This window comes from Dromiciops gliroides, chromosome 4 (genome assembly GCF_019393635.1).
Source record: "Dromiciops gliroides isolate mDroGli1 chromosome 4, mDroGli1.pri, whole genome shotgun sequence".
Taxonomy (NCBI): domain Eukaryota; kingdom Metazoa; phylum Chordata; class Mammalia; order Microbiotheria; family Microbiotheriidae; genus Dromiciops; species Dromiciops gliroides.
Genome location: NC_057864.1, coordinates 18,241,424 through 18,262,753, shown reverse-complemented (window position 1 = coordinate 18,262,753; position 21,330 = coordinate 18,241,424).

The following is a 21,330-nucleotide window of genomic DNA, read 5'->3' as shown; positions in this document are numbered from 1 at the left end:
GATATTAGCAGTAGAAGAGAATTTAGAACATAGAATGGTAGAAAACAAAATATAGATAGAATATAGTTTTTCAATGAAAAAATCTTTATTTTCTCTTTCTCTCCATCCCTATTTCTGCTGTGACAGGGAAAGGAAGGAAAGGGAGGAAGGAGAGAGGGGGGGAAGGGAAGGAGGATGGAAGAAAGGAAAGAAGGAAGGAAAGAAGGAAGAGAGGTAGGGAGAGAAGGACAGAGGAAGAAAAGATAGAGGGAAGGAGAGATAGAAGAAGAAAAAACCTTTGAAACAAATATTCTTAGTCACATGAAACAAATTTCTATATTGGCTATGTCCAAATATGTATTTCTTATTCTATGCATTTAGCACATTTCTTTTCTGTCAGGAGGGAGGGAAGTAGCATTCTTCTTTATTGATCCTCTAGAATCATGATTGCTTAGCCCATGGATCAGTGTTCCTAAGGTTTTCCCAGGTGTTTGCTTTCCCAGTATTATTGTCTCTATAAAACTGTTCTGGTTATGTTCATTTCACTATGTATCAGTTGATACAAGTTTTCCCTGGTTATCTGAAACTTTCCTCTTCTTCATTCCTTGTAGAACAATAATATTCCATCACAGTCATATGCCATAATTTGGTCGGCCACTCCTCAATGGGTAGGAATTCCATTAGTTTCCAGTTCATTGCCACAGGAACAAAAAAGAACTCATAAATATGTTGGTTACAAATAGGATTTGATCCTCTTCTTTTTATCTCTTTGGGGTATGGATCTAGTGTAGAATCACTGGGTCAAAGAGTACAGACAGTTCAGTAATTATTGAGGAATAGTTTCAAAATGCTTTCCAAAATATCTATACCAATTCACAGTTCCACTAACAGTTTGTTAACATATCCTGGAAGGGAATTAAGAAGATTGAATACTAGAGCCAGAAAGAACCTTAAAACTAGTACGTTACAACAGACTATAGAATGTCAACATTCAAAGGCACCTTAGAATGTAAAATGTTGTTAGGAAATGGAAGGGATAGAGGGTAGAAGAGATAGAGTAATAAATTACATTTTAACAAAAGCAGGTCAGGGAGAGGGGATGAGAATGGCCTAAAATATTAGAACACAGAGTATCAGGGTAGGAAGCCAGCCTCAACCCAGGAGGTCAGAACTCAAGTATGAGAGTTGGGTGGCAATTTAGAATGTCAATCCAGAAGGGACCTTGGAACAGAAAATGAACACAGGACATAATCTATTCAAACAGGAAGGGACCTTGTAGGTTATACAGAAACGGACACAGAAAAAGACAGAATCTTGGTGTAAAGTATACTACATATCATCTTGTTCTATGCCTCATGTTAATTTTTCCTGTCTCCAATGAGATCCTAAAGCCCAAAGTCACTGAAAGCAATTCAGAAATGTGTGATGGGCAGTAGGAGTTAAATCTAGTGGTCACACTTCCACTGGATTCCTGAAGTAGCCATTCTGCCATCCATTGGAATGACTTTGAGGAAGTCACTTCCCCTCATCTTTAAAATGGGGGTGGAAAGGGGAGGGATGGCAATGTTGACACAGAAAGCCTTTTTTTAGCTCTCAAATGACCCTCAGATGATCTGAGTGACTCTCAGTGTCCCAACTTTTAGCAAAGGAGAAAGACAAGCCTGAGGGAACATGGGCTATCTCGCCTTTATGCTTGTTTGCTTTCCAGTCCATTTTTATAGAGCTCTTTTCACTAAACATCTGAGCCTCTGTTTAATCTCAGAGACCATCTCTGCCTCATTATCTGGCCCTGGATATTGAAGGGGGCGTGGGATGCTGCTGGGCCTAGAAGCACATGGGAGATTCCTGGTTTCCAAAGGGAGGGCCAGGGTCTCTGTTCTCTGTCACAGTCACATCCCAAGTCTTCTGGATTTCATCAGTCCCAGTTTCCCTACAAACCTGCATGTCATTACTGCCTCAGACCACAGCTCCCTCAGCAGCCCAGGGAGCACTGATGAGAATAAAGGATGGAGCCCCTGGCAATGGATTTATAACTAGAACAGTCTAAAGGTGTGGGATGCACAGAGTAAAAGCCGCGGAAGGAGGAATCACCCAGGTGATGAAAGAAAGAAAGGAGAAAAGAAAGCCATGTTGTGTCAGAGATTTGTTTATTGAGTCCAGACTCAAGATTCCCTCAAGGTAAGGAAATCCCCCTGTGGGATCCAATAAGTAGCTGAGTCAGGATTTGAACCAGTATCTTGTCGGCTACAAGGAACTCATTCTAATTCTAATGCTATGTACCTAACTCCTAGAAACTAGCATAGACCATTGAATCCAGTAAACATTTTCATTAAATGGTGAATGAGTTACTTAGTTCTGGGTTTCAGCCCTTCATTAGTCACTCCCTCACTGTGAAACCTTGGTAAAGCCACATTAGGATTTTAGAAAGAACACCAGGCTTCAGTCACTCAAACAAAAGAAACTTATTAAGTGTTTAGAGTGTGCCTAGCACTCTGCTAAAGGATGGGAAAACAGAAAACCCAATCAACCAATCAAAAAACCAATCCCAGCCAGGAAGCCTACCTTCTACTGAAAGAAATATGCTAAAGTCTCAGCTCCTCTAGTTCCTAATTGTATGGCCTTGGCCAAGTCCTTTACCTCTGGAGTTTCAGTTTTCTTATCTGAGGTTATCAGATTGGGTGTCCTATTAGATTCCTTCCTAGTTTTAAATTCCTATTAGCTATACTTCTGTGCCTTGGTTTATCCATATGTAAAATGAGAATACTTGTCTTATCAAGTGAAGATCTGATGAAATGAAGTCAAACTGAAGAGTGTAAATCTTTGAAGGGGATCATGCAGGTATTTCGTTGCTGATTGTTACAACAGAAAGAACAATCATCCATTTCTTATATGCCTCCAAAGATGATCCTCAGTTTATCACCCCACCATAGCACCCTTTCTCATCTGCTCTGGACTGACATTTCTATCAGTGCAAACATTTGTTAGTATGCCCACTTACCACATACTGTACATGGTCCATATCTTAGTAGTAGAAATATTGTCATCTAGGTGGTACATTGTATAGTGTACCAGGCCCATAGTCTAGCCTCAGACACTTACTAGTTGTGTGAATTTGGGTAAGACACTTAAACTTATTTGCCTTAGTTCCTCATCTGTAAAATGAGCTGGAGAATGAGATGACAAATTACTCCAGTATCTTTGTTAAGAAAACCCTAAATGGGGTCAGAAAGAGTTGGGTATGACTGAAACACAACAATAGAAATAGAAGTATAGGGTTCCTAAGCTTTACCCCAGAAGAGAAAAACTCTCATCATCCATTGGCAAGAAGGAATACTCTGGATGTGGATTGCTTACTCCATTGCTAGATGAGAGGATACGTTGGTTGGCTTTGCTTAACTTTTTCCCCCTCCTTTGTGCAAAGGTATGGCTTGGGACTTGGAAAAAGGAGAATATTAGTCAATAAGTCAATATTTATTAAGTGCTTACTACGTGTCAGGCACTAGGGATGAGCTCTGGTAATAAAAAAAAAAGGGGGGGGGTGCTAAAGGCAGTCCCTGCCTTCAAAGAGCTCACAATCTAATGGAGTATATTTATAAGTGGCCATGATATAGAAACAGAATGACATCACTAGAACTATTAAAAGAAAAAGAAAGACTTTTAGAGTCTAGAAAGATATGGTATCAGGACCTACATCTATCTAATTTTGTTGTTTTACTCTGAGAGCTTGTCATTTCTGCAATGAATTGATATAGTGGGAAAACGGGGTACGGGTTGGGGTTCTTAGGAATTCCTCTTTAAAGAATTACACCCTCTTGCACACAAAACTTAGTTAGAACAAGGTGATAGTTTATTGAGGAACAAGGGAAGGGAAGGGTGGGGGGAGGGAAACCATGAAAGAAATCCTTAGACTTTTCATGGGGAGATTTGGCATAAAGCACATGGCTCAGAGGTACCAAATCTCCTCGAACAGGAGACCGGAAGGTACTTTTATAGATGACTGATGGGGGTGGACCATCTGCCCGTGAAAAGTTCCTTTAGTGAGAGAGGACCATCCCCCACTGGTGGTAGCTGGGGGAATTGGGTGAGCAGTGGAGGACCATCCCCCACTGGTAGTGACTAAAGGAATTGGGTGAGGGGTGGCTATGGATCCCTCCTCAGAACACAAAGGCCGAAGCCACACCCAAACTTATCTCCCCAGGATAAGGGAGACCAGAATGAAGGGTAGGAATCCCAAGCTAGTTCAGTCCGATTTGGTTTCTCTAGGTGTTATCTGTCCTCTGGTTTAGTTTCTCAAGGAGAAGATTCCTCAGTGTGCCCCAGAGAAATTCTGGGGTGCTCTGCACCCCATGACAGAATCATGGGTAAATAAGTCATTGTGACCCTGAAGAACTATGGGAAATTGTCTTTCTCATTGGAAATGTTGCTGTTTCAAGGAAAAACAATGGAGAGCTTAATCTTCCATAACCACATCCTGTTAATATATTGCTTGTCCTTGAAATGTCCCAAATGAACCCAACTCTGCACTAGCCTCATTTGTCTCCCCTATTTCTACTGTCCTCATTTGTCTTCCAATATTTTGCCATCATCATTTACCCTTTTGTCTCCCCAAACCAGGATGAAAGACAATACGAGTGCTCCTAACTCAATTTGGAGAAAACTTGGCTATGACAAGCATTAGCTTATGGTTTAAGTCTTTCTTCGCAGCTTCCAAATCAAGACATTCCTTGACTTAAAAAGAAAAGGCAGAAAATGGAGTTGATTTTTCTGCAGGGAGAATGGTGATCCAAGGTTCCATTTGTCCTGTGCCCTGGGCAGGCCACATTTGGAAAATTGTTCAGTTTAAGGGAGCATATTTGAGAAGGGACAAGAAAACAGGGCAGTATATACAACAGAAGGGGAGCAGCATAGTGGAGTCCTTGAGATGCTACCATAAAAGGCATGGAAGCAATTGTGGATGTTCAGTCTCGAGAAGAAAAGCTTAGGTGGGAGGGACATGGACTCTGTCTTCAAGCATTAAAGGATGTCAAATGAAAACAATCAGGCTGAATTCTACTTGGTCCCAGGGAGTGGAACCAAGAGTAGGGATGGAAACAGCCAAGAGGCAGCTTTAGCTCCAAATTCTGGAGGGCTTTGATATGCTCCTTAATTGTTCATTGTTAAGAAGAACTTTTTCTCAGTTAGAGCTGCCCAGGAATGGAAAGGGTGGCTTCCAGGGTTAGTGAAGGGAAGCCAACAGCAAAGGTTTGGTTTAGCTGTGACATGGGGGAGAGAGATAATTAAGGCATTCATTGAGGAGCTTGAATGACTGCTGATATTACACACACTACAAATATACACACATATACACACATACATACACACACATACATACATGCACATATACATTTTGCTGATATTATATACAGGCTGTCCCAAAAGTCCTAGTGCAGCTTTAAGCTATGAAAGCTTAAATTGAGCTATTAAAAGAGCTTTAAGCTATTAAAGTTAAAGTTGCACTAGGATTGTCTGGACATTCTGCATAACACTTTCCTGTTCTTCACTCCCTCCTTACCAGTCACCCTACAAAGTAGGAAGTGTAGAGATTCTTATGCCCATTTCATAGATGTGGAAATAAGTTCTTTGAGCCTCATGGTTTACCTAAAGCCATACTATAATTAGTGTTTGATCTGAGATTCCAAGCTACATCTTTCTAACTCCAAAAATAGTGTTCTTTCCATTACCCTGACAGAAGTTCAGGTGGTCTTCTTGAAGATGAAAGATAAGTGCCAGATGTCACTTATTTCCCTGAATACCTTGAACAAATCACTCCATCTCTCCATAAAATGAGGGTTCTTGGACTAGGGGCTCCTGAGTTCCCTTGCAACCATAAATCTCTGACCTTATATTCAGAGTAATTGTATAAGATTGGAAGATGCTGTTAACCTTGTTTTCATAGTTGAAGGTATCATGATAATAATAATAACAGATATAATGACATGCATCATTTTGAAAGAGACCGTGAGGTGGCTCACTGGACCTGGAGTCAGAAAGACCTGAGTTCAAATCCAGCCTCAGACACTTACTAGCTGTGTGACTCTGGGCAAGTCACTTTCTATTTGCCTTAATCCACTGGAGAAGGAAATGACAAACTACTCCAGTATCTTTGCCAAGAAAACCCCATGAATGCTATGGCCCATAAGGTCATGAAGAATTAGACACAATTGAACAACAACAAAGCATTTTGAAAGAGTACTGGATTTGGAATCAGAGGATCTGGGTTCAAAACTTGGGTCTGTCTGTCATCTGCTACTTATGTCACTTTGGGCAAGTTATTTAGTAACAAAAGTAATAGCTATTACTAATCGCTCACTTTAAGAGTTGAAAAATATTTTCTGTTATCTCATTTGATCCAACCCAACAAAGGTAGGCATTATGGACTGAGGCTGAAAGTAGTTAGCTGTCTTGACCAAGGTCAGAGAACTACTAAGTATGTAAGTCAGGATTTGAATTCATGTTTTCTTTTGTTTGTTTTTAGTGAGGCAATTGTGGTTAAGTGACTTGCCCAAGGTCACACAGCTAGTAAGTGTCAAGTGCCTAAGGCTGGATTTGAACTCAGGTACTCCTGACTCCAGGGCCGGGTTCTCTATCCACTGCACCACCTAGCTGCCCCTGAATTCAGGTTTTCCATTTAACCTCTATAGGCTTCAGTTTCCTCAAGCATAAAATGGAAAGAGGTTGAACTATCTGACTTCAAAGTTCCCTTCTAGCTCTAAATCTCCGGATCTATTACATTTTAAGGTTTGTCAAGTTCTTTTCTTACAATGTCTGTGTGAGCTAGGACGTTTATTAACTGCTTGGTTTGCTGTAATGTTAATTTCATCCATCACAGAATCAAAGACTCTCGGAGTTAGAAAGAACTTCAGAGAACATCTAGACAGATTCTTTCTTGGCCAGGAATCTCTCCTATAACATCCTTGGCCAATGGCCATCCTGCATGGACTTGAAGACCTTCACAGAAGTATAATCCATGACTCTGTATAGTATCCCTTCAATGATAGCTATGGCTTACCTTATCTTGAGCATTTCATATTAATTTCTACCTTTAACTTATCTGGTGACTTAGTAATTGTGCTTTGTTAGAGTTATGATACCAAGAAGATAGGAAGATTGAAATAGGACTCTGTCACGTAAAAAAGTGTACCTTTTTATGTCATGAAAAGAGAATTAACCTGTTCCAAGGTCTTACATTTAATACTTGTGTGACTTTTGGCAAGTGGCAACCTCTTTGAGATTTCTGAATGATGTAGTACAGTAGAAAGATCACAAGGTTTGGAATCAGGAGAGATTTAGATAACAGCTCCTGAAATTAATTTTTCTGGGGAGGGCAAATGGTTTCATTTCTCTAAGCTTTGGTTTTCTCTTCTGTAAAATGGGGAGAGGCACGGATGATAAAAGGCCAAGTTGTATGAAGAACCTGGTGGCACATCTCAGGGATCTGTGCCTTGCCATGTGTGGTTTATGCCATCATTGAATTGGTGAAGACAGCAATGCCATCCTTATCAAGTGGGCAGATGGCACCAAACTGCTAAATATGGCCAATGCTCTAGATGCAAAGGTAGTCTTCCAAAAGGTCTCGTCAACATGAACCATTTGGCCTAATCTCATAGATGACTTGCAATAAGAGCAAATGGAACATCCAACCATTTGGTTCCCAAAATCAACTTCCTAAAGACAGTATTAGAGTGCTGTATTATTTTGGACAGAATTTTTAGTGGACTACAAGCTCAACACAAATGAACAGTGGGTTATGATGGCTGAGAAAGCTAAGACAGTCTTAGGCAATATTACAAGAGACAGAGAGTCCAGAAATAAGGAGGTGGTAATCCCATTCTACTCTTCTCTCATCAGACTACATCTGGATTTGGGTGTTCAGTTCTGGGGACTACATTTTAGGGAGGAAACTGAATACTTTGGAAATATCCAAGGGAGTGCATCAAGTTGATAAAGACTCTAGAGAGCATTACATAGGAGGAGAAGCTGAAGGAATGCTTTTGCCTGGAGAAGTAGAGATTTGGTGAGGATATGATGGATGCTTTTGATTATTTCTAGGACTGGAATATCAAAATAGGCGTAGCCCTGTTCAGCTTGACCCAGAAAGAGTAATAGGTAGCAGTTTTGAAGGGACAAGTTTAGGCTAGATTGGCAGACAAACTTCCTAACAAGATTTAGAGGTGAAATAGAACTTAGAGACCACCAACTCCAACCCCCTCATTTTACAGAAGAAACTGAAATACAATGAGGTTTAAATGACTTGCCCAGAGGCAACATTTTTCCCCTTTACATACTGCATGCCTGGAGAGCACCTCACACCAAGGAGGGACAAATGTTTATTTTATGTATGAATGTTTCCACATGTCTCTAAATCTTCGAAGCTTCATCTCCATCCTCCTCTACAACAATCGCATCTCTGTGTCACTTATTCACAACTTAGAGATTGTCAAACCCTATCATTTCTAACAACGAGTCTGTATTTAACTTAGTTGAATTGAAGGAATTTGTAGATAGGAGCCCTAACCAAGCTGTCATCATCATGCCTCATCACCCTCAAGCAAATGGTCAGGCTGAAAGATGAAGCAGACTACAAAGGATGCCCTTTAGCAGATTGTTGGTCACTGGCCAACAAGACTTGCCAAGTTTCTCATCACTCATCATGTCACTCTATCTAAAAGACTATAAACTCTATGACATACTTCTTCATACAAGCATCATCTCTTATCCATCTTTGTTTCCACTATGGTGCCTAGGACAGTGCTTTATTCTTAATATGTGGGGGATAAACATTGGTTGGATCAAATAAAATAAACAGTGAGTCTTGATGAAGTACTAATAAGATGATGTCTCAAGAACTGAAATTATGATCTCTATCCAGACTTATCTGAGTGTTTATAAGGCAAAGAAGTATGTATTCTGATGTTCTATCAGAACTTTCTTCCTTGTTCCCTTCCTTCCTCCTTCCTTTCCTTTCCCTCCTTTCTCCCTCCCTCCCTCAATTCCTTCTTTCTTTTTTGTTCCCTCATTTCTTCCCACTTTTTCTTCCCTCCTTCCTTCCATCCTTCCTTCCTTCCTTCCTTTTTCTCTCTTCTTTCTTTTCTTTCTTTCTTCTAACTCCCTTTTCTTTTTTCCTTTCTATTTTTCTTTCTTCTTTCCATCCTATTTTCTCAATTTCTCAATTTTTCTGTCCTAATTTTTATTTCTTCCCATAAGTGTTGTTGTTTTATAGAACTATGGAAAGAAGAGATCAGTTTCCATTACTACCATTAAGGTTATAGAAATTATCTGGCCAACAGCAAGAGTGCAAATAGGCCCCTGTGGTAGCATCATATTGATCACTTCTGAGAAGAGTCTTCTTAGGGTTATTTGACAATGGCAAAACCAGTTTAAAACATCTCCAGAACAATTTGACAAAGATTTTTCTGGTTTTATTGCCTATAAACTTCCCCAAACCACAAAGTAGAGGGAACAATAATTCTCCTTTGTTCATTGTTATAGATGAAATGGAAGTCATTTCTTTTTTAAATTGAATTTTATTGATATCTTTTGTTTTTATGTCATCTACATTTCCTAATGTTTTCTTCTACTCTTCCCCTAATGCTCCCTCCCAGAAAGGTATCCCTTGAAAAAAAAAATGAAAACAAAAGAAAACAAGAGTTCACCCAAACTAACCAATTCATGATTTTGGCAAAGAAAGGAAGGGGACTGCTTTTTCGAGTCTCTAATTTAGAGCTCAATTTAGTCATTATAATTTCACAGCAGTTTCTTTTCACATATCATTGTTGTCATTGTATTTATTGTTTTCTGGTTTTCATTACTCTAATATCACAGTAATATCCAATTACTTTCAAATACCACTTCTTTTTTAGCTATTCCCTACTCAACACATATTTATTGTGGTAGCGGGTCTCTGCTACTACAAAAAGTACTGCTATTAATATTCTGGCCTTTATCTGTCTATCTATCTATCATCTATCTTTCTATGTATCATCTATTCATCTATCTAGAGATACATCTACATATCTCTACACATCTATGTACAGATTTTGAAATCTCTATCTCAATATTTCTATCTTTTTCAATATCTATTGATCTATCCTTTTTAGCATTGAGCTCCTTGGGGCATATGCCATTAGTGTGGTTGATTGCAGCATCTATCTGCTTTGGGAACTGAAAGAGAAATTGAAGACAAACTTGATGTATCAAGGAAAAACAGCTCATAAAGCACTAACAATCAGATCTCTGTAGAGAACCACATCTAAGGGAAAATTCATGAGAAAATGACTTGCAATAATCTGGGGCTGTGAGATTATCCTTTTCCTAAATGAGCTAAATCTGATCCTACTCTCCTTGGGGATCTTATGTGTGCATGGGAGAGTTTGCCCCTGGATTAGGGGATGTTTGCTTAACAACTGCCCTCACCATAACTCCTTAGTAAATACACCCCTTTAAAAGCCAAATCTGGTTAGTTGATAATCAATGTTGATGGGAGCTCATGACTGACAATATTATACAGTGCCAATCTCTAAAAGTTAGCACTAGAACCATTCCTTCTGTGAACAATCAAACTGATTGGGAGTTGGGGAAGTAGCCCCAATGGACATACTAGATATAGACAAGGAAACTGAAGATTCAAGAGGTGGTGGCTTATATCACGCAACTAAAAATATCTGAGATAGTATTTTGGCAAATTCTGTTTTGGGGTTTTGTTTTTTGGGTTTTTTTGCAGGGCAATGAGGATTAAATTACTTGCCCAGGGGTCACACAGCTAGTAAGCATCAAGTGTCTGAGGCCAGATTTGAACTCAGATCCTCCTGAATCCAGGGCCAGTGCTCTGTCTACTGCATCAACTAGCTGCCCCTTGAGACAGTATTTTGAATCCAGGTCTAACCTGACTCCAATTCCAACATTCTTTCAACTATATTATGTTGACTCTGCAAATAAATGCTACAGAAATTGAGAAATAGGACCTTGGAATCAATGCAAAATGGAGTACTCTGAGAACATTCATGAGAAAAGTGGATCTGAAATGGAATCCTAAAGGATGGATAAGATTTGAAGGTATAGAATGGGGAAAGGATGAGAATGGCATGGTCAAAAGTGAAAACATAGGAACACAGAAAATGTGCCTGGGAAGCAGTATGGCTTCTCAGGTGACTTCTCAGGAACAGTAGTAGGATATAATCATCACAAGTTTTCATAAAGCACCTCAAACTTTACAAAATATTTTACCTACGTGACCTCTTTGATTTTCATAGCAACCCTGTGAGGGAGGAACTGCAGGTATTAATATTGAAAGGTCAGAACAGGGTAAGGGAAGAATAATGGATTTGGAAGCTAATGAACTGAGTTCAAATCCCAGTTGTATGATTTTACTGTCTGTATGCTCCTAGAAAAATAATTTCTCCTGTTTGGGCCTCAGTTTCTTCAGCCTCATGAAGGATTTACCTTAGAGGTATCTTGCAGTCCTAAATCTATGATTCCCATTCTACAAATATTCAAACTATGGCTCACATGGTCACATGTCGAGTAATTGTGAGATGTAGAATTTGAATGTAATCTGTCTAAATCCAAATCCTCACTGCTCCATCTGTAAAATCACACTTCCTCACAAGACTGGGTTTCAAAGGGTTTGGGGGTGGGTAGGACAAGTTTTAATATCAAGAGGAACTAGAACTTCATCTTTTAGGCAATAGGGACCGACAGAAAATTATATGACAATAGAATGACACGATTGAAGACATTTCTTTTGGGAAATTTTGTCTAAAAACAAGATGTAGGATACAATGAATAATAAAAAGGCCAGAGATATGCAAGAATTCTATCATGGTGATTGATTTTCCATTGCCGACTTTTCATCTTTGATCATGCCATCCTATCTGTCTAGCTGGAATGCCCTCCCTTCTTTTTATTCCTCAGTGCCTACCCGTCCTTTACTTGAGAGTGATAAAGGCCTTGAATAACTGGGAGAACAGATTTCTCATCATGGTCTTGCCAAGGTTTTGCTCTGTAGCCAGGATGACAATAACACCAATGCTTGAGGAAGAGAGATTCTCTTCACCTTAAGAAGATGAGATGCTGACACAGCAGTTGATTGGACCATTAATTAAAACCCCGTATTTCATAAACCTGGGCTAGGCTGAACGTCTGCCAACTTATAACCAATAGTGGACCCTGGCTTCATAACCATCCAATGTCTGGGGTCTTCTTCTTTACATGCCATATTTCTAACCCTCTTTTCTCAGGATATCCTTTGCTTGAGAAGCCCCACTGTGGACACTGGTATAATTCAACAAGTACTTACTAAGTACCAGGAACTAGAGGGATAAAGACAGAAAAATGAGACAGTCTACTGACTGCAAGAAACATGAAGACAGAAAACGTATTGTGAAATACATCCAGAGTGAATGAAAAGGAATTTTGGGTAAGTTGGGGGAGTGGGGGAGGGTAGGGGAAAAAGCACTAACTGCATGTATCAACAAAGTCTTCTTTAGAATACAGTCCTTAGGCTGATCCTTGGGATTCCAAGAGACAGAGGTAAGGAGGAGAGCATTCCAGCCATGGGGACCAACTTGTACAATGTCATTAAGGTAGGAGAATGGGGAATAGCAAGGCCAGGTGAACTGAAATGTAGATTGTGTGGTGCAATCATGCTAGACAGATTTGTGGGCTGGGGTGAGGGGGGGGGTGCGGAGCAGTAGCTTAGATTGTGAAGGTCTTTAAACCAGAGTGTTTATCCTCAGGGCAAGAGTGAGTAAATGGAAAGGATTTACTATCAGCAACAAGAAGTTTTTAGTAGGGTCTTCCTGGCCAGTTCCAGGTTGGAGGTAGCTTTCAGCTAAGTCTGGCTTAGCTACAAGATTGGATACCCTTCAACAATGACAACAATAGCTAACATTTTAAGGTTTGAAAGGCCCTTTACAAATTATCCTACCCTCTGGATAACCCTGTGAGGCAGGTATTCTTATTCTCCCCACTTTACAGATAAGGAGGTTAAGTGTTGAGAGGAGTCCAATAACTTGCCTGGGGGCTCACAACCAGCAAGTGTCTAAGGTAGGCTTCTTTCCTGGGTCTTCCTACCTCTAAGTTCAGGACATTATCCACTGTGCCACCTCACTGTAGAAACTGCTCTCATAGTGGAAGTGATAACACTACAGGAAGTAAGACCAGCAGATTTAAATCAGGTAAACTCCCAAAAAACTTCTGGGTAAGAACTCTTCTTGGTTGAGCAAAGAACCTCAGATTTGGAAAGGACCTCTGAGGTAACTTAATCCAGTTCAGGTGAGGAGAGACAGTGGGAGAAGGGATTCACTATTTGCCCAGGAGATTTTCTCTCTCTATATATGTGTGTGTGTGTGTGTGCATTATGTATATGTATATGTATATGTGTGTGTATGTGTATATACACATATATATACATATATATACACATATTTATATGTGTGTGTGTGTGTGTGTGTGTATACAATAAGATGTACATTTTTCCCTAAGAGCATGTCCCACTCTGGGATCATTCATATCATTAGAGAGTTTAACCCTTATTTTCTTCTTTTTGCTTCTTTGTTTTCACCCTCTGACATCAGTTTCAGATTTATCTCTTTGTGAATTTCCCCCACTGTTCCTAGGTCTAACCTTGGGGACTTGAGACAGCCATCTCAAACTCAATGACCATCACACCATCCTCTCTAATTTAAATCCAGGGCTCACCAGTTTAGCCTCTTCTGGAGTAAATCTGGGGATTTACTGCTTTAGGCCATCCTAAAATGATGCCCAAAACAGAACACAAAACTTGAGACTGCAGATTGTAGAATCATAAACCAAGAGGTGAAAAGGATGCCTGAGGTCATCTGATTTAAACATCCCAATTGTACCAATGAACAAACTGAGGCATGAGAGTTTCTATGGCTTCTCCAAGATGACAGTCATAGTACCGGCTTCTTAGATTCAGGGCAGGAAGGGACCTAGTTCAACCCCAACTCAGCCACATCCAATTTTGTAAATGAGTTAAATGAGATTCAGAGTGGTGAAATTACTTAGGGTCACAGATCTAGAGCTCAAAAGGACCTCAGAGGTCATGTAGTCTAACATCCACATTTTACAGATGAGGGAACTGAGGCCTTTGAGGTGAAGTAACCCATCAGCTCACATAGTAGTGACAGAAATGGGACATGGTCACAGCTTCTCTCCTTCTAAATCAAGTCCTCTTTGCACTATAGCCCATTGCCTGACCAGGGCAGAGTACAGTGGGATCACTACCTCCCTAGTCCTGAAAATTTTGAGAAACGTACACTCAGCTTGCATGGGGATGAAAAGGGCTAAATACTCTCATTTTTACCACCAAAAACTACCTTTTTTGTGCTTAAAACAGTCTATGTGGAAAAAAAGGAAAGGTTATTGGTTTGGGGATATAAGAATGGTTAAAATTAAATTCAATGTTCAAAGAGGGATACTTGATCCCTTATTACCTTTGCATGCCCCTTTTTCATTGTGACAGACTGCAAAGCGCTTTAAAAGCTGCCTAAATGTGATTTCCCTCTGGGGTAAGGGCAGCAAGCCAGGAGCTCTGTTAGTGGCCAAAGGCAGCAGGGCCAATCATTCTTCACATTTAGCGCCCTATGGGATTCCCAAGGCCCACGCCGAGCAGACACATGTCCCACTTGATTGTATCCATGTCATTTTGTGAGGGGAAAATGGTCTCCTTGCAGCTCATTACTCTCTGGAAGAAACTTCATGAGGGAGGCCAGTGAGAAAGATAAAAGTGAAGGGAAGGTAGGGAGGAAAAGGAAACCTCCCTGGTCAACACAAGCTGTGATGGACAGGATCCAGGCCACTTATGAAGAATAAATAACTTTGTTGTCTGTAAAAGACATGAGTAGATGGTGCAGTATGGCCAAGGCAGGAGCTGGGTTTCAGGATAAGGAAACAGCTGTTAAATCCATTGTTTAAATGCTGATGAATAACAGCTCCAAGTAGTCATGGCCTAGGGTACAGACATGCCATTGGGCAAAGAAAGAAGCCATAATATGAGAGAAATAGCTACAACGGTTGTAGGCTTAGTTTGTTCCAAAACGAACATTTTACCCAGAGTTTATGTTGAATAAAATGCATCAGCTGGCTTTGTTCATTCTGGGAGAAGCTAATGAGGAAGAGTACTTTAATTTCTCACCTACAAAAGAGGCAGTAATAAAATGGAAAGGGGCCAGGATTTGAAGTCAGAGGACCTGGGTTCAAATCCCATTTCTGAAGCTACTTGTGTCCAGGGGTAGGTCACATATTTTTTCTGGATCCCAGTTTCCTTATCTGTTAAAGAAGTGGGTTGAACTAGATGTCATCTGAGTTCCCTCTCAGCTCAAGATATAAGATCCCATGATGTCAAGTCTCTTCACCATTCAGAGCCTTAACTGAGTTAACTCATCTATTAAATTAGGAGACTGAACTCATGTCATCTAACATCCCTTCTAACTCTATGACTCTATCCTTCGATCCATGATTCTATGACTGAGGGCCAACAATTCCATGAATGTGACGGTGACCAACCAGACTTCTTGTAGAAGATATTTTCCCTTCAAGTGGAATTGGACTGACTAGATTAGTGCGAAGGACCTTTTCAACTCAGATTCTTGGATTCTACAACATTCACTGAGACAGTTTCAACATAGACAAAAACAAGAACGTTTTGAAATAAAAATGTCCTAATAATTATTTGCCATTCAGGAGGGATTACCAGAAGGTGTTACAGAGTATCCCGTGAAAGACTAAGGGAAAAGATTTGTACACAGGAAAGAGGACTGAATTTGAAGTCACATTAACTAATTCGAATTCTGACTTTACCACTTACTATCTGTGTGAATTTAGGCAAGTCATTTAGATTTCTGAGCCTGTTTCCTCACCTGTAAAATGAGAAGTGTAGGCCAAAATCTGTGATTCTATGGCTTTAAACATTGGACCATTCCATTGTTCTGGGGTGGAACCCTTATTTAAATCAGGTGGATGAATTTGATGACCTTTCAGTGATATGGATTTAATTAGATAGAAATTTGCTTCAAAGTCTGTTTGCATGTCTTTATCAAATCCTACCTCTCTGTTCTTGTCTGTCTCTCTGTTTTTCATTCTCTATCTCTGTCTGTCTCTCTTCCTCTCTGTATCTCTGTATCTTTCTGTCTTTCTCTATGTGTCTGCCTCTATCTCTGTCTCTATCTTTCAGATGTCATGTATTTAAAGAGTGGTACCATAAGCAATTTAGGGGAGCATGGAATAAAATAAATAATTTACCTATCAGATCCATGGATAAGGGAAGAATTTATGACCAAACGAGAGGTAGTGATCATTGTAAGATAGAAAATTAATCATTTTGATTATATTAAATGAAAAGGTTTTGCACAAGCAAGACCAATGAAGCCAAGATTAGAATGAAAGCAGAAAGCTTGATGGGGAGTTTACAGTAAATCTCTCTGATAAAGGCCTTATTTATTATACATAGAGAGAACTGAGTCAAGTTTATAAGAATACAAGTCATTCCCCAATTGATAAATGCTCAAAGGATATGAACAGGCAGTTTTCAGACAAAAAAATCAAAGCTATCTGTAGTCATGTGAAAAAATGTTCCAAATCACTATAGATTAGAGAAATGTGAATTAAAACACCTCTGCAGTACCACCTCACACCTATCAGATTGGCTAATATGACAGAAGAGGGAAACAATAAGATTTGGAGGGGATGTGGAAAAATTAGGACACTAATGCACTTTTGGTGGGGTTGCAAACTGATCCAACCATTGTGAAAAGCAATTTGGAACTATGCCAAAAGGGCTGTAAAACTGTGCATACTCTTTGACCCAGAAATATCACTAGTAGGTCTGTATCTTAAAGAGATAAAAGGAAAAGGACATATTTATACAAAAATAATTCTAGAAGCTCTTTTTATAATGGTAAATAATTTGAAATTGAGGGGATGTCCATCACTTGGGAAATGGCTAAACAAGTTGTGGTATACAATTATGATGAAATACTATTTGTACGATAAGAAATGACAAGCAGGATGATTTCAGAAAAACCTAGAAAAACTTTCATGAACTGATACAATGTGAAGTGAGAAGAACCAGGAGAGATCACTCACAGTAACAGCAATATTGCAAGATGATGAATTATGTATGACTTAGATATTCTCAGCAATACAATGATCCAAAACAATCCTGAAGGATTTATGATGAAAAATGCTTTCCACCCCCAGGGAATGCAGCTCAATGCATACTTTTTTATTTATTTTTCTTTTTTGTTTGTATTTTCTTTTATAACATGGGTAATATGGAACTGTTTTGCATGATTGCACATGTATAATCTCTATCCAATTGTTTGCCTTCACAAGAAGGGAGGGAAAGAATTTGGAACTCAAAAATGTAAAAAACAAATGTTAAAATTGTTTTTACACATAATTGCAAAAATGAAATAGTTTAAAACATTTTTTTTAAATATCATGTCTTTTTGGTAAAGTTTCCCCCAGTCCAAGAATTTTAGAATTCCATAATAACTTGCCTTGCTTGATTTTAAGAAAGTTCTCTGTTAAGGGTATGAATAGATAAGAAGGATCAGTTATTTTTATATCTCTATGTCCTTACATAGGTAATCAGTCATCCTCGAGCATCTTTCCCTCTGCCTCTTGCTTCCTATGTATCTATGGCTCCTGCCATAAACGTGTACAGGTGAAACAGGCAGCAGTGGACTAGATAAGATTATGGAAGTGGCTTTCTCTTGTTAGCATAATTGGACTCTCTGGATTTCAAACTAGCCTGTCCCTTAAAAGGGGGCAGCACCTCTCCAATGGACCATGAGATCTGGCCTAGATCTTGGAATGGAATGTGTACAATATAGCCTCCAGCCCTCAGGGGAAGATGAGGAGCTGGGAGAAGGGGGAAGATAGTTTTGGTTGAACACATGACATGACTTGAAATGAAGTTGTAGAAGGATATGAGAAAGACACAGAGGGTACTTCTATTCTCTCTGGCAGTCAGCCAAGCCTTGGGGCTTCCCCACCTTCCCCTTACCCTTTTACCCACATAATAACATATTTCTAGATTAAACATTAGGCACAAGGATTCAGCCAACCAAAAGCTCATCCAGGGTACTCCTTGGTTGTGTGAATGCAGCTATGTTGCTTAGCATTAAAGCTGCTTCAACACTTTCGGGACTTGACAGATTGTCTTGGAGAGTTTACCATAGCTAAAAAAAATCACCTCATGGCCCACCTGATGATAACCCTCTCTGAAGTTAGGCAAATTTTGTCCCCTGGAAACAGGGTCTGCAGTCTGTTGGTTGTTGTTGTTCATACTTTGTTTTCAATGATATCATGGGGTGATGCCTTGACTTGTGGGTAAATTGAATTTAAGTGAGGCAGTGTTGTACAGAGTTGTCACCCTCACTCTCTCTTCTAGAGTCATCAAAGTCCAGTGGCAAGACAAAAATCAAGATGACTGGCAATGGCCTGGGATACAGTAGATGATCTTGGTATTTGTGATATATAGCCAAGCTCTAAGCACGCCACAGCTCCTACTTCAGCTGTCTTCCTGGCCATTGGAAGAAATTGTTTCCATCACTTAGACCATAATCAAAGCATTCCTACCTTGGTTGGACCTGTCAGGATTTGTGTTCCCCTAGCATAATCTTATAGAAATTAAGGTTACTTACTGTCATTATGGATCACCAGATCAGGATTTTGCTGAATTATTAAGGATATATGTATATCATCCTTATCCATATCCATATGTCTACATACACCCATGTATATATACATACAGAGACATATATGCATGTATACATACATACATGAATGTTGACTATTTTATATGTAATATATGTATGTGCATTTATGTATAGTTATACAAATGTCTATATAGTATATATAGTTATACAAATGTCTATACATACTTAATAAATATAGACACACAAAGCATCCCAAAAGTCTTAGTATAATTTTAAGCTTTCATGTATATATTCTCAATTTATTGATACTATTCTTGTTAGATTTACACATGAGCATCCACTTAGATATTTTCCTGGGAGTCTCTGTGCTTCCTAGTTCTTGTTAAATATTATTTTTCTTTCCACTTCTCTCTTTTGAATGACATGTCTGTTTTACTGAGTGAGATTCAGCCCACCACAATGTTCTATTAGACAAATGCTCAAGATGTCACAGCTGTTGGCCAAGTAGTGAAGTCAAATTGAATCCCAATTTCCTCCCTGGAACCAAGTTCACAACAAAATAATCCATAAGTTTATATTTAGGACGAATATGTCAAAAACAAGCAAGTCAGGGCATAGGGAGAAATATCTTTGAAACCACTATACTCCTGGAGCCATATAGCAGCAGGGTTCAAGGAAGTCTTCATGGATGAAGTGATTCATGGGTTGAGTCTGAAAGATGTCAATGGAGAGATAATGGTGATAAGGATGGTGAATACAAATTCATCACAGGACTAGGAAATGGAGTGGACAAAAGCATGAAGATGAGGAAGATGAAGTGAGATTAGGAAATAGGAAGGAGTTTGGTTTGGAGAAGACATTGGCTATGAAAAAGGGAGCATTGTAAGATAAGTCTGGAAAAATTGATATAGATCTTAGATGACTGGATGAAGAGTTTGAACCATGGAATTAAATCTTAATGACTAAGCATTACATTCAAAGCTTTGCATATAAAAATTAAGAATGTGTGAAACATAAGAAAATGGGGGGGCAATAGATCAAGGTTGAATTCAACAGAATGTGTAGAGTAAAATAATTATAAAATGAAAACTAGTTTTATTTGTGTATCTGGATCTCAGTTTGAGTGAACAATACAATAGTTTTATAGATTAGATTTGTCCAACAATATTAATTCAAAATAATGAAAGAAATAAAAACAGTAATCAATCGACAAGAAATTATTAAGTACCTAGCTATTATTTTTTCAGTCAATCAATAAACATTCTTTCAGTGCCTGCTTTGTGCTAGACACTATTCTAAGAGCTAAACATAACAATATATGAATAAAACAGCATCTCCCCTCAGGAGGCTGTGATGCTTAAAATCTATATTGTGTGATCACCTTAAATTAGAAGCTTTAGCACCAGTCCTTGGGCATTAAACATTTATTAAAGCATACAGATATTCACAAGGAGTTAAAAAAGTTAAGAAAAAGAAGTCATACCTAGCCTAGAGTTCCAGCCTGGTTGGATTCTTCCTCAAGTCCTCCTCCATGAGCCTGCTTTAATCAGGAACTCTCCAGCAAGCTGATTGTGGAAGCTTTTTATAGGTCTGGAACAGAGGCAGTCCTTACATACTCCTTCAAGCTGATTGGTTGGTGTCATCCAAATCCATTGGTTTTGAAGGTGTTCTCAAGTTGAGTTCACAGTCCAGTTTCTGAGAAGAATACCTTCTTAAGGGCTAGCCAGGTGTGATTACAATCCAGTTAACTTGAAGTAGGCTAATCAGCAGTCAATCACTCTCACTTGATTCAATCAGTCTAGATTAATCTCCAGGTGGGTCTTTGAGTATCTGCTAAATCCCATTATTTCATCACAAGTCTTACATTCTATCTATGTGGGAAACAGCATGTATATGTATAAGTATATATAGAACATATACTAAATTGTCAAGATGAGGTTTGGAGGAGGACAGACAGTGTGGGTACTAACAGTTGGAGGGAGCAGAAGATACTTCATGCAGGAGGTATAATTTGATGTAATTATTGGAGGAAAACTGAAAATCTAAGCAGGCAAGTATTACAATGGATATGGCATTAGGTCTGGAGTTCGGAAGACCTGAGTTCACATATTTTACATTTACTAGCTGTATGACTTTGGGTGAGTCACTTAACCTGTTTGCCTTAGTTTCCTCAAATGTAAAATGGGGACAGTAATAACCCCTAATGCTCAGAGCTGTTGTAAGGATCAAATAAAAAATTTGTAGAGTACTTATGCACAGTACTTGGCACATAATAGGTACTTAATAAATTCTTGTTTCTTTTCTAAGCAGTGGAGAGGAGAATAATACAAGCATGGGGCAAAGACTATGCAAAGTCATGGAGATTGAATCTACATTGATATACCATCCTATAAGTCTACTTCCAATACAAATAAAGGTTAGGTTCAAGAAAATGCTGCTACAAATGTACACAATTTCTTTGCTAAAGAAGGATCCATTTTCAACACACCCTGAGAACTTCATTCACCAGATATGGAGCTGGGATAGGAAAGAAGTTTCAAAGTGTTTACAATTTTCAGTGGACCCTTTGAGTAATGAGGAAATTATCCATGCTATGTTGGAAAGAAAATAGATTATCAGCCTTTTT